Below are 13,934 nucleotides of genomic sequence, written 5' to 3'. Positions count from 1 at the left end.
CCTTACGCCTGGCGAATTTTCGCTACGGACATAACTACGCAAATTCACTAACGCGCGCATTGTTCTGAACGCTACCTTTTACACCAGACTTCCTTCGCCACCTCAGACCAGGCGAAGCGCAATAGAGTAGATAGGGATTGCTTAAAAAAAAAGTCCCAAAAAACGCTGGCGTGTTTTCTACATGATGGCTGATAGGCTGAAAAAGATCGAAATTTTTTTAGGGCTCCCCTCCTTCCCCCCTACATTTCCTGACTCATGGCAACTTACCTATACAGTGGGCACATGTGTAGGGCAAAATAACATTTTATTTGATGTTTTGAAGGTTTTCTAGGCATTTGTAGTGATTCTACGTATTCCTCCATTGAAATTTGAATTTAGCGCCATACGCAAATTAACCTTCGCTATTGTAACTTCGCTTCGCTTAGCGAATCAACGCTAGCGCAACTTTGCAACCTTATGCTACCCCGTGCGCAACTTCGGATTTTAGTGAATTTGCGGAGCACTGGCGAAACTACGCCTGGCGAAGTGCGGCGAAGTTGCGCCTGGCGCAACTACGAATCTTAGTGAATTTGCCCCTTAGTATGATGTGGAGAGTGACAGTCTGAGACAATTTGCAATTGGTTTTTATTTTTTATTATTTGTGGTTTTTGAGTTATTTAGCTTTTTATTCAGCATCTCTCCAGTTTATAAGTTCAGCCATCTGGTTGCTAGACTGCTGAAATTACAAACTGGAGAGCTGCTGAATAAAAAGCTTAATAATACAAAAACCACAAATAATAAATAATGAAAACCACTATGTAGAGAGGTCGAAGAAACAGCGCCTTACTGGTAAAAAATATATTTGAGCAGCACCTATGATGTGTGGGTCCACTGATCCACGTATAGGGTAAAATTGATAAAAATAGAGCTAGGTGCGCTGGACAGCAGTGTTATGATCTCCAAACCTATAAAGAAAAAGCAATCCCAATAGTATAGTAAGCTTGTACCAGGACATATTGGGGTACATTTATCAATGCTGGGCAAATTTGCCCGTGGGCTGTTACCTATAGCAACCAATCAGATTGCTGCAGTCATTGTTCTTCTTGCAGCTGGCTTTAAAAAGCTAATCACTGATTGGTTGCTATAGGTAACAGCCCATGGGCAAATGTGCCCAGTGTTGATAAATAAGCCCCACTTTGTTTGTAAGTGAAACTACTCACCAAAGCCTTGGGGGCAAATTCACTAAGATTCGTAGTTGCGCCAGGTGCAACTTCACCGCGCTTCGCCACACTTCGCCAGGCGTAGTTTCGCCAGCGCTCTGCAAATTCACTAAAATCGTAAGCGTAAGGTTGCGAAGTTGCGCTAGTGTTGATTCGCTAAGCGAAGCGAAGTTACGCTAGCGATGGTTAATTTGCGCCAAATTCAAATTTCAATGGAGGAATACGTAGAATCACTACAAATGCCTGGGAAACCTTCAAAACATCAAATAAAATTGTTATTTTGCCCTACACATGTGCCCACTGTATAGTTAAGTTGCCATGAGTCAGGAAATGTAGGGGGGAAGGAGGGGAGCCCCAAAAATTTTTTCGATCTTTTTCAGCCTATCACCCATAATGTATAAAAATGCCAGCGTTTTTTGGGACTTAGAAAAAATGTGACCTTTTTTGGAAGCAATCCCTATCTACTCTATTGCGCTTCGCCTGGTCTGAGGTGGCAAAGGAAGTCTGGCGTAAAAGGGAGCGTTCAGTACACACTGCGCGTGTGAATTTGCGTGGTAACATGCCAGCGTTTTTTGGGACTTAGAAAAATGACTTACTTCGTAAGGGTGCGAAGTAACACTAGCGAATTTACGCCAGCGTTCGTTAGTGAATTTGCGAAGTAACGAAAATGCCCAACGCTAGCGAGTTTGCCCCTTGGTGTTATCGTGCCTGTAGATGTTTATAACTTTGTCAAGGCCTGCGTCTGGTTTTTACCTAAAGGGAAGAAACTACAATAGTACAATAGAGTAGATTAGTATGTGGATGGTAAATTACCTTCCGCGCTTACCCCTCAGTAGTGCAATGAATGCGAATCAGATGCCTCAGAGTGGTATTCTCTTCAGCGCCGTGTCTTCTCGAACGCACTGGAGCTCGAAGCGGCTCTTCCGATCTTACGGCGTCGAATATCGAAGTCGAAGGATTTAGCGCAGATAGTTCGATCGAACGATTCGAAGGATTTAAATCCAACGATCGAAGGAATATCCTTCGATCAAAAAAAGTTAGCCAAGCCTATGGGGACCTTCCCCATAGGCTAACATTGACTTCGGTAGCTTTTAGATGGCAAACTAGGGGGTCAAAGTTTTTTTTAAAGAGACAGTACTTCGACTATCGAATGGTCGAATAGTCTTACGATTTTTACTTCGAATCCTTCAATTCGAAGTCGTAGTCGAAGGTCGAAGTAGCCCATTCGATGGTCGAAGTAGCCCAAAAAAAACTTCGAAATTCGAAGTTTTTTAACTTCGAATCCTTCACTCGAAGTTAGTGAATCGGCCCCTAAAAGTCTAAAATATCGTTTTCAACAAATTTCAATTTCTATATATAAAACTATACATATTCAACATAAGTATAGAATCAATTAATCAATTAAAAAACATTTAAGATCAATGTCAATATTTAACCCTCTAGGTGCGAGTGTCTTTAGTTTGTGAATGCAGACCGATATTCGACTGGGAATTAAAATCCTTCGACTTCGAATATTGAAGTCGAAGGATTTAGCACAGATAGTACGATCGTACAATTATTCCTTCGATCGAACGATTAAATCCTTAGAATCGTTCGATTCGAAGGATTTTAATCCACCAATCGAAGGAATATCCTTAGATCAAAAAAACTTAGGAAAGCCTATGGGGACCTTCCCTATAGGCTAACATTGACTTCGGTAGCTTTTAGCTGCCGAACTAGGGGGTCGAATGTTTTTTTTAAAGAGACAGTACTTCGACTATCGAATGGTCGAATAGTCGTACGATTTTTACTTCGAATCCTTCTATTCGAAGTCGTAGTCGAAGGTCGAAGTAGCCCATTCGATGGTCGAAGTAGCCCAAAAAAACCTTCGAAATTCAAAGTTTTTTAACTTCGAATCCTTCACTCGAAGTTAGTGAATTGGCCCCTAAAAGTCTAAAATATCGTTTTCAACAAATTTCAATTTCTATATATAAATATATATAATCAATTAGAAAACATTTCAGATCAATGTCAATATTTAACCCTCTAGGTGCGAGTGTCTTTAGTTTGTGAATCCAGACTGTTTCTTCCTGGGAAATTGATTTAATTATATCGCTCCCTCTCCAATGAGTTTTTTTGATGAATAATTCCTGCAAAGGTTAATAAAGATGGGTCTGAGTTATGGTGACTCTTAAAGTGGGCTGACACGCTGTGTGTTAATACACCTTTTTTAATGTTGTTCATATGTTCTCCTATCCTTGTCTTAAAGGGATACTGTCATGGGAAAAAAAAATTTTTTCAAAATGAATCAGTTTAATGGTGTTGCTCCAGCAGAATTCTGCACTGAAATCCATTTCTCAAAAGAGCAAACAGATTTTTTTATATTCAATTTTGAAAACTGACATGGGGCTAGACATATTGTCAATTTCCCAGCTGCCCCCAGTCATGTGACTTGTGCTCTGATAAACTTCAATCACTCTTTACTGCTGTACTGCAAGTTGGAGTGATATCACCCCCTCCCTTTCCCCCCCCCCAGCAGCCAAACAAAAGAACAATGGGAAGGTAACCAGATAGCAGCTCCCTAACACAAGATAACAGCTGCCTGGTAGATCTAAGAACAGCACTCAATAGGAAAAACCCATGTCCCACTGAGACACATTCAGTTACATTGAGTAGGAGAAACAACAGCCTGCCAGAAAGCATTTCTCTCCTAAAGTGCAGGCACAAGTCACATGACTGGAGGCAGCTGGGAAATTGACAAAATGTCTAGCCCCATGTCAGATTTTAAAATTGAATATAAAAAAATCTGTTTGCTCTTTTGAGAAATGGATTCAGTGCAGAATTCTGCTGGAGCAGCACTATTAACTGATTCATTTTGAAAAATTTTTTTTTTTCCCATGACATTATCCCTTTAAGGTACCTGCCTGTCCTTCCTATATATTGTAAGTTACATGGACATTGCAATAAATATATAACGTTGGTGCTATTGCAAGTTATTAAACTTTTAATGTCAAAAGTTTCATTAGTTACATTTCATTTAAATTGGAAACATTTTTGCTCGTTGGTTTTACAGGCTTTGCATTTCTTGCAAGGATAGAAACCTTTATTGTCTTGGGCGAGGAATGTTTTAATTGTTTTATTTTGCACCGGTATAAACTGGGTACTAGATATTTGTTTTAGAGTTTGTGGCTTTTTATATAATATTCTTGGATTTTTTGTTGGACAGATCTTTATCTTTCTTTAGAATGTGCCCATGTGTTTGTAAAATCTTTTCAAACTTATTTTTAGAGCAGTTGCAGGTTGTAATGAAAGGGATGGAATCTTCATTGTTACGTTTTTGTTTCACGGTGTTTTTTAACATTTCTCGGCGGCACTTGATTTTTGCTTCTTCCACTATTTTTCCGCTATATCCTTTTTCTCTAAATTGTTTCCTTAGAATTTGACATTCCTTCTTATAATCTTCTTTTTTTACTGCCGTTCCTTTTTGCTCTGTTAAACTGGCTCAGAGGAATATTATTTAACCATTTTTTATGGCGACAGCTATTTTTTAAAATAAAACCTTGGTACCTTGGTATGGTTTTAGAGGGACAGTCCCCCCAAACCGCAGTCCCTCGTTTGTACTGGAAAGTCCCGGTTTACTCAGCACTGAACAGCCAGAAAAAGAAACAATTTTTCTAACTTAATTGGCTTTTGCCAGAGAGCCCAAATAAGCAAATAAGTCATTGTAACAATATAAGATAACAGGTCTATTGGGAGAAGTCAGACTCACGGCTTAAAGGGCAATTCACCTTCATTAGCAAAACTGTAATAACTGAAAAAAACCCACAGAAATATGTTCAAACTTCTATAACCTGCCAAATTGTGTAAAATTAACATGGTAATTAGGGGTGTGGCCAAAAAAACGGGCCTGGTCAAAAAAATTTGATGCGCTACCCAGGCCAACTCTTTTGTCCCTCTTTATATTTCCAAAATGATGGGAGGTATGAAGGAACCATTTATCGACATTCAGGCTTTTTCTTTGGAATATTGTTTCACTGCTTCCCTAATTGCTGGATATTTGCCTTTCAGCCCAGGTAGAATTATTCTTTCTTGCCATGGCCTAATGGCTTCAGTTATCAATGGCTACTGGAAGTCTGGGTTGGCCAACATTGATATAGGGTCAGTGTCCTTACCTTGAACTCATATTTATTTATTTTATATTTTCTTTTTTTTCACATTTCAATATTTCAATAATTTGTTATTTGCATTTTTAAAGTACATAATGGCTGTCATGTGAGTGAGGATACAAATAACACAAGATTTATATGATATAACATTACAAAACAGTTATAGATTTCTCTACTGTCACATTTCTCTATACAGTCCAGTGTAATAGACCAGGGGTGTCCAAACTACGGCCCACGGGCCAACTGCGGCCCACAATCCATTTTCAATTGGCCCTCAGCAAATCCCAAAAATATAGCAGAATATGGCCCCACAGTGACAGGCTCAGTTTCAAGAGCTCCTGCCCGTGGTAAATTGGCCCCCATGAAGCGTCCCGTGAGCTGTCATTAAGATTAAAAGCAAAGACTGGTAATTTACACTTCTCTGAGACTGAGATGCCCAAGAAAAACCCCCTTCCCCTGCCCTTTGTACTGAGAGGAGCAGTGAAACAAACCTTTATGCAGCCGCGGTGTCTCCTGTACTTTCCTAACAATCAGCTCTGGCCTGGCCGGCTGCAAACAGCCACAATAGCCAGTTATGAGTTGGCTCAACGTCACCTCGAGTGAGTGGCCCGGCTGTTTTTGTTATTAAACGGCATATGGCCCTTGGTGAAAAAAGTTTGGACTATTGTGATGGCTATTTCTTATTTTCTGTTATTTTTTTTATTATTAAAAGGTAGTGAAGAAGGAGTGGTTCTAAAGTAGGATGTGATCTCTCTGTACAGACTATGAGCAAACTTAGGGACTGTTCCTGCTGAATTGTGCTTAGTACAGGGAATACCTATGTACCATAGTTTTATGGGATCTCTCTGTACAGACTATGAGCAAACTTAGGGGACTGTTCCTGCTGAATTGTGCTTAGTACAGGGAATACCTATGTACCATAGTTTTATGGGATCTCTCTGTACAGACTATGAGCAAACTTAGGGACTGTTCCTGCTGAATTGTGCTTAGTACAGGGAATACCTATGCTGCCATAGTTTTATGGGATCTCTCTGTACAGACTATGAACAAACTTAGGGGCTGTTCCTGCTGAATTGTGCTTAGTACAGGGAATACCTATGCTGCCATAGTTTTATGGTGTCTCTCTGTACAGACTATGAGCAAACTTAGGGGACTGTTCCTGCTGAATTGTGCTTAGGACAGGGAATACCTATGCTGCCATAGTTTTATGGGATCTCTCTGTACAGACTATGAGCAAACTTAGGGGCTGTTCCTGCTGAATTGTGCTTAGTACAGGGAATACCTATGCTGCCATAGTTTTATGGTGTCTCTCTGTACAGACTATGAGCAAACTTAGGGGACTGTTCCTGCTGAATTGTGCTTAGTACAGGGAATACCTATGCTGCCATAGTTTTATGGTGTCTCTCTGTACAGACTATGAGCAAACTTAGGGGACTGTTCCTGCTGAATTGTGCTTAGGACAGGGAATACCTATGCTGCCATAGTTTTATAGGATCTCTCTGTACAGACTATGAGCAAACTTAGGGGCTGTTCCTGCTGAATTGTGCTTAGTACAGGGAATACCTATGCTGCCATAGTTTTATGGGATCTCTCTGTACAGACTATGAACAAACTTAGGGGCTGTTCCTGCTGAATTGTGCTTAGTACAGGGAATACCTATGCTGCCATAGTTTTATGGTGTCTCTCTGTACAGACTATGAGCAAACTTAGGGGACTGTTCCTGCTGAATTGTGCTTAGGACAGGGAATACCTATGCTGCCATAGTTTTATGGGATCTCTCTGTACAGACTATGAGCAAACTTAGGGGCTGTTCCTGCTGAATTGTGCTTAGTACAGGGAATACCTATGCTGCCATAGTTTTATGGTGTCTCTCTGTACAGACTATGAGCAAACTTAGGGGACTGTTCCTGCTGAATTGTGCTTAGGACAGGGAATACCTATGCTGCCATAGTTTTATGGGATCTCTCTGTACAGACTATGAGCAAACTTAGGGGCTGTTCCTGCTGAATTGTGCTTAGTACAGGGAATACCTATGCTGCCATAGTTTTATGGGATCTCTCTGTACAGACTATGAGCAAACTTAGGGGCTGTTCCTGCTGAATTGTGCTTAGTACAGGGAATACCTATGCTGCCATAGTTTTATGGGATCTCTCTGTACAGACTATGAGCAAACTTAGGGGACTGTTCCTGCTGAATTGTGCTTAGTACAGGGGATACCTATGCTGCCATAGTTTTATGGGATCTCTCTGTACAGACTATGAGCAAACTTAGGGGCTGTTCCTGCTGAATTGTGCTTAGTACAGGGAATACCTATGCTGCCATAGTTTTATGGAATCTCTCTGTACAGACTATGAGCAAACTTAGGGACTGTTCCTGCTGAATTGTGCTTAGTACAGGGGATACCTATGCTGCCATAGTTTTATGGGATCTCTCTGTACAGACTATGAGCAAACTTAGGGGACTGTTCCTGCTGAATTGTGCTTAGTACAGGGGATACCTATGCTGCCATAGTTTTATGGGATCTCTCTGTACAGACTATGAGCAAACTTAGGGACTGTTCCTGCTGAATTGTGCTTAGTACAGGGGATACCTATGCTGCCATAGTTTTATGGGATCTCTCTGTACAGACTATGAGCAAACTTAGGGGACTGTTCCTGCTGAATTGTGCTTAGTACAGGGGATACCTATGCTGCCATAGTTTTATGGGATCTCTCTGTACAGACTATGAGCAAATTTAGGGGACTGTTCCTGCTGAATTGTGCTTAGTACAGAGGAATACCTATGCTGCCATAGTTTTATGGGATCTCTCTGTACAGACTATGAGCAAACTTAGGGGACTGTTCCTGCTGAATTGTGCTTAGTACAGGGAATACCTATGCTGCCATAGTTTTATGGGATCTCTCTGTACAGACTATGAGCAAACTTAGGGGCTGTTCCTGCTGAATTGTGCTTAGTACAGGGGATCTCTGTTTGGGATTATGAATGTCATTTTGCTTTCACCTTCCCTAAGTAACAGGAGGTTAATCTGTCTGAACAAATGCCCCACAGTGAGTCTGGATATAATACGTTTGCACTTATTAGTGACCAGATAAAGCTCACAGGGAACAGCTGCTTATCTGCAAGTCTAGTCTATGTATAGGGATGTGTCGCATTTTCAGTTTTAGGTCTCTATTTCTCTTCATGTGGTTTTTGCACTGAAAGTGGTCGAGGCGGAATGCAAGGCATTCTGGGTAAGGTTGCTGCAACTGACTCTGTAGGTCCCGGCTCTGTTTGTTACTGGTCCTTATTACTGAGCTTTCTTCAACATCTTGTTCTGCAACTTCTATAAACTTCCCCTTTAATCTATGTCCAAATGAAAAAGAAAAATTAAGAACCCCGCCATTAGGGGTCAGTATAATATCCCTCTAAATTCAGCAGCCCCTACACAACAGAGTTAATGTTTTGTTTTTCCAGTCAGGTGGGGGGGACCCCAGATTCTAGCTATCTGTATAACAGAACATTCTGTCCCAGTGGCTGCACAGATCCTATCTGATCCCCATTGTAAGCAGCAGTCCTGTCCTGCTTTATGGCAGCTGAGATTCTAGCTATCTGTATAACAGAACATTCTGTCCCAGTGGCTGCACAGATCCTATCTGATCCCCATTGTAAGCAGCAGTCCTGTCCTGCTTTATGGCAGCTGAGATTCTAGCTATCTGTATAACAGAACATTCTGTCCCAGTGGCTGCACAGATCCTATCTGATCCCCATTGTAAGCAGCAGTCCTGTCCTGCTTTATGGCAGCTGAGATTCTAGCTATCTGTATAACAGAACATTCTGTCCCAGTGGCTGCACAGATCCTATCTGATCCCCATTGTAAGCAGCAGTCCTGTCCTGCTTTATGGCAGCTGAGATTCTAGCTATCTGTATAACAGAGCATTTTGTCCCAGTGGCTGCACAGATCCTATCTGATCCCCATTGTAAGCAACAGTCCTGTCCTGCTTTATGGCAGCTGAGATTCTAGCTATCTGTATAACAGAGCATTCTGTCCCAGTGGCTGCACAGATCCTATCTGATCCCCATTGTAAGCAGCAGTCCTGTCCTGCTTTATGGCAGCTGAGATTCTAGCTATCTGTATAACAGAACATTCTGTCCCAGTGGCTGCACAGATCCTATCTGATCCCCATTGTAAGCAGCAGTCCTGTCCTGCTTTATGGCAGCTGAGATTCTAGCTATCTGTATAACAGAACATTCTGTCCCAGTGGCTGCACAGATCCTATCTGATCCCCATTGTAAGCAGCAGTCCTGTCCTGCTTTATGGCAGCTGAGATTCTAGCTATCTGTATAACAGAACATTCTGTCCCAGTGGCTGCACAGATCCTATCTGATCCCCATTGTAAGCAGCAGTCCTGTCCTGCTTTATGGCAGCTGAGATTCTAGCTATCTGTATAACAGAACATTCTGTCCCAGTGGCTGCACAGATCTTATCTGATCCCCATTGTAAGCAGCAGTCCTGCCCTGCTTTATGGCAGCTGAGATTCTAGCTATCTGTATAACAGAACATTCTGTCCCAGTGGCTGCACAGATCCTATCTGATCCCCATTGTAAGCAACAGTCCTGCCCTGCTTTATGGATGAGAAACATAGAACCCCAATTTTCTATGGGAAAAAAAAAACCCTATCGGAAACGAGAAAAGAAAGTTTAGCAAACTAAGGCTGGTGGCACACAGGGCTACTTGGGGAGATTAGTCGCCTCTTCTTCGGGCGACTAATCTCCCCTAAATGCCTTCCCGCTGGCTAGAATGTTAATCGCCAGTGGGATGGCACTCGGATCGCTTCATTTTTCCAAAGTCTTCCGAAGTTGCTTTTATGAGGAAACATCGGGCGACTTCTGAAAGTGATCCGAGTTCCATCCCGGAGGTGATTTACACTGTAGCCAGCGGGAAGGCATTTAGGGGAGATTAGTCGCCCGAAGAAGAGGCGATTTGTCGATGGGCGACTAATCTCTCCCAGTTGCTCCGCGTGCCACCAGTCTAAAGGAACCTGTAAGAAATCTTACGTCTCTATTTAATGTTACAGAACAAATCACCTTGTTTGTCAGTTTAACCTTTAAGGCTACTAACAGTTAAGGTTAAAAGGTTTAAATATAACCCTGAGTGAATGTGGAGTGACAGGGGGACATTTGAGGAAGACGGATGATATTTGTGCCCTTTCCCAGCCAGAGTTTTGTACATTTATATAAGAACCCGTCTATGTATTTCCAGTGTTAGTATTATGTGTGAGAAGTATAATTCTACATTATATTATTAAGTGTTTCTGTTATTTATTAAAAAATAAAATAGAATTGATAGATAAACAGATCACAGATCAAGACATTTACCTTTCCTTGGAATTTGCCTGGAACAGAAATAGACAGGAGGGATATCAGACTATTGTTAGACTTTACTACGTCACAGTCTGACTTTACTGCGCCACAATCTTTCAATGAGCAGGTCTGGAGTGAGATTTAAAATAGGCCCTAACAGTGTGGGCCGGCTATGAAACTTGTTTCTGCTGCACCCGTGACTTGGAAGGTTGTGCTGACAGCAGGCAGCTCCTACAGTTCCTACACCCACATGGGTGGGCTCCAGTGGTGAAGGGGTATAAACTGACCTTAAATTGGACTCCTGGAAACGGGAAGACGAAGGGAGAGGAACATCGAGGCCTCAGAACCCTTCCACATCAGGGTCACGTAAGATCATTGGCCTGTCTGTATAATATTATATTCTGTTATTATTGGAATTATTCATGGAATTGTTTTTTTTATTTATTTTTTACTACTCTTTTTATTTGATTTTCGTCATACATTTGAAGACTTAGGGGCACATTTACTAAGCTCAAGTGAAGGAATAGAATGAAAAAAACTTGGAATTTCGAATGATTTTTTTGACTACTTCGACTATCGAATTGGCTACTTCGACCTTCAACTACGACTTTGAATCGAACGATTCGCACTAAAAATAGTTTGACTATTCGATAGTCGAAGTACTGTCTCTTTAAGAAAAACTTTGACCCCCTACTCCACCACCTAAAACCTACCGAAGTGCAATGTTAGCCTATGGGGAAGGTCCCCATAGGCTTTCTAATGTTTTTTAGGTCGAAGAAAAATTGTTCGATGGATGGATTATAATCCTTCGAATCAAACGATTCGATGGATTTAATCGTTCGATTGAACGATTTTTCTTCGACCTAAAAAACATTAGAAAGCCTATGGGGACCTTCCCCATAGGCTAACATTGCACTTCGGTAGGTTTTAGGTGGTGGAGTAGGGGGTCAAAGTTTTTTTGATCGAACTATTTGCGGTAAATCCTTCGACTTCGATATTCGAAGGATTTACATTCGGCAGTCGAATATCGAGGGTTAATTAACCCTCGATATTCGACCCTATGTAAATCTGCCCCTTAGTATTAAACAGTAATAAGGACTTATTCACTTGAAAATAAGTTGTAAAATACATCTGAGAATAATACAAATAACAACAATAAATAATAAAGCCAAAATAAACACACTTTTAGGGGCACATTTACTTAGGGTCGAATATCAAGGGTTAATTAACCCTCGATATTCGACCGTCTAAGTAAAATCCTTCAACTTCGAATATCGAAGTCGAAGGATTTACCGCATTTCCTACTATCCAACGATTCGAAGGATTTTAATCCATCGATAGAACGATTTTCCTTCGATCAGAAAATTGTTAGGAAGTCTATGGGGACCTTCCCCATAGGCTAACATTGCACCTCGGTAGGTTTTAGGTGGCGAAGTAGGGGGTTAAAGTTTTTTTTAAAGAGACAGTACTTCGACTCTCGAATGGTCGAACGATTTTTACTTCGAATCGTTCGATTCAAAGTCGTAGTCGAAGGTCGAAGTAGCCAATTCGATGGTCGAAGTAGCCGAAAAAATAATTCGAAATTCAAAGTTTTTTTATTCTATTCCTTCACTCGAGCTAAGTAAATGTGCCCCTATGACTTTCGGTTTCCACCTTTACCAGTGGCAAAACCCAGACAAAGTTAGCAGGGCGGTGACATCAGGGGCAGAACTGTGATGTCAAAGGGCGGCCTAGTTACATTGATGGGCAGCACTGTGGGTGGGGCTATGACATCACACTCCATGATTGGGTGGATTTTTGTAAGGGTTTCACAACGCTAAAAGCCCAGACAGGAGGTTTTGAACCAGACGCCCCTTGAAAAACTGTCTGTCCGGTTCAAACCTGGGTAGGTTGATAGGTGGAGTTCTTTCAGATTTGGGGGGTCCAGGGCCACATCCCTTTGGCTCCCAGCCCGAGCTGCAAACCCCCTCTGCCCCCGTGTACCTTCTTTTCTCTTCTGGTAGCCACAATCAGTTCAAGTGGTTGCAGCTTGTCCCGCTGGCCCAGTCCGACCCCGATTTCCATTGTTCAGTTCTATCCCATAATCTGGAAATTTTACACATAAATATATTGATTTGAATACAGTATGAAATAAATTACCCAAATCAATATTTAACACCAAGACAGCAGCTTTCAAATATATCAGTGTATGATTGATGGGAATATTATGTGGATCTAAGATGGGGTCATAGTAGGTGAGGTCGAATAAAGACTCCGTGAAGTTGAAGCACCGGCAGTTGCAGTAAGAGAAAACAGCAGCACAAATCAGAAAGCAGAAAAAGAAATAATAAAGGGAGGGGTTAGGGGAATATATAGTGAATAAAGTACCCCCTCTTGTAAAATATAAGGATATTATAAGTTACCGAGGAGTTTCATGACCATATAAAAACACGAGGCCGAAGGCCGAGTGTTTTTATACAGGTCATGGAACTCCGAGGTAACTTCTAATATCCTCATATTTTACAACTGGGGGTACTTTATTTATTATAATACACACATTTTAGTGAGTCATGTGACAGAAATGACATCACTACTCACCGTTTATAACTGATGACATCACTACTCACCGTTTATAAGGATATAATTTACAGGATATTCATGGCTTTTGTGTATTATATCCCATTAATGATATGGGCACGGAGTTACTGTAGGACTAAAGGCAGGAATATTTCTTATGTTGCGCTGGACTCAATAGACCAGGTGAGGCCATGCTCATTCTCTAGGCACCAAACCGAATGCTGGGCAGGGCTGTGAATGTATTGGGCCCTCAGTATCATAAGGGCCACTCGGGAGATAAATATAAAAACAGTTATTAAATGTTTTTATTGTGGAACAATTATAACATATTTTCAGTATATACAGTAGTGAGGTTTAGTCTGTGGCCCTTCAGCCCTGTTAGGGGCCCCTCTTCTCTAACCCCTGTAATTTAAATGCTCAGTTTACATAATCCCTGGAAGAAGCCACAGCATGAGCCCAGTTTCAGCAATGAGAATGGCCCGGGGCTCGGGCAATGTAGCTGGAGCCCTCCTGCTGTTGGGAACAAGTCTGCCTACGGAGCAGCTGCTAGGGATGGATACAGTATATATATATATATATATATATATATATATATATATATATATAATATAGAGCACATGAAAGAGTTTATTCAGAGCAGCGGGCGGTGGAGAAGGGAGTTTCCCTATTTACTCCCCCTGTGCTTAATTAGCCG

The 13,934-nt window shown here is 41.4% G+C and overlaps 1 protein-coding gene across 2 annotated transcripts in view; it reads left to right on the top strand.

Annotated features, from left to right (window-relative positions):
* The window catches only part of aqp3.L (aquaporin 3 (Gill blood group) L homeolog), a 61,731-nt gene that overhangs the window by 19,537 nt on the left and 28,260 nt on the right, over nucleotides 1-13,934 (top strand). The window contains exon 1 of one of the 2 annotated variants that reach the window (XM_041581724.1): nucleotides 10,977-11,050. The gene's annotated coding sequence lies outside the window, so the exon portion shown is untranslated. 2 annotated transcript variants of the gene reach the window in all.

The sequence above is a fragment of the Xenopus laevis genome, chromosome 1L (genome assembly GCF_017654675.1).
Source record: "Xenopus laevis strain J_2021 chromosome 1L, Xenopus_laevis_v10.1, whole genome shotgun sequence".
Classification (NCBI taxonomy): Eukaryota; Metazoa; Chordata; class Amphibia; order Anura; family Pipidae; genus Xenopus; species Xenopus laevis.
Note: the sequence above shows the minus strand (reverse complement) of the source record. Positions and strands in the feature narration are given on the sequence as shown.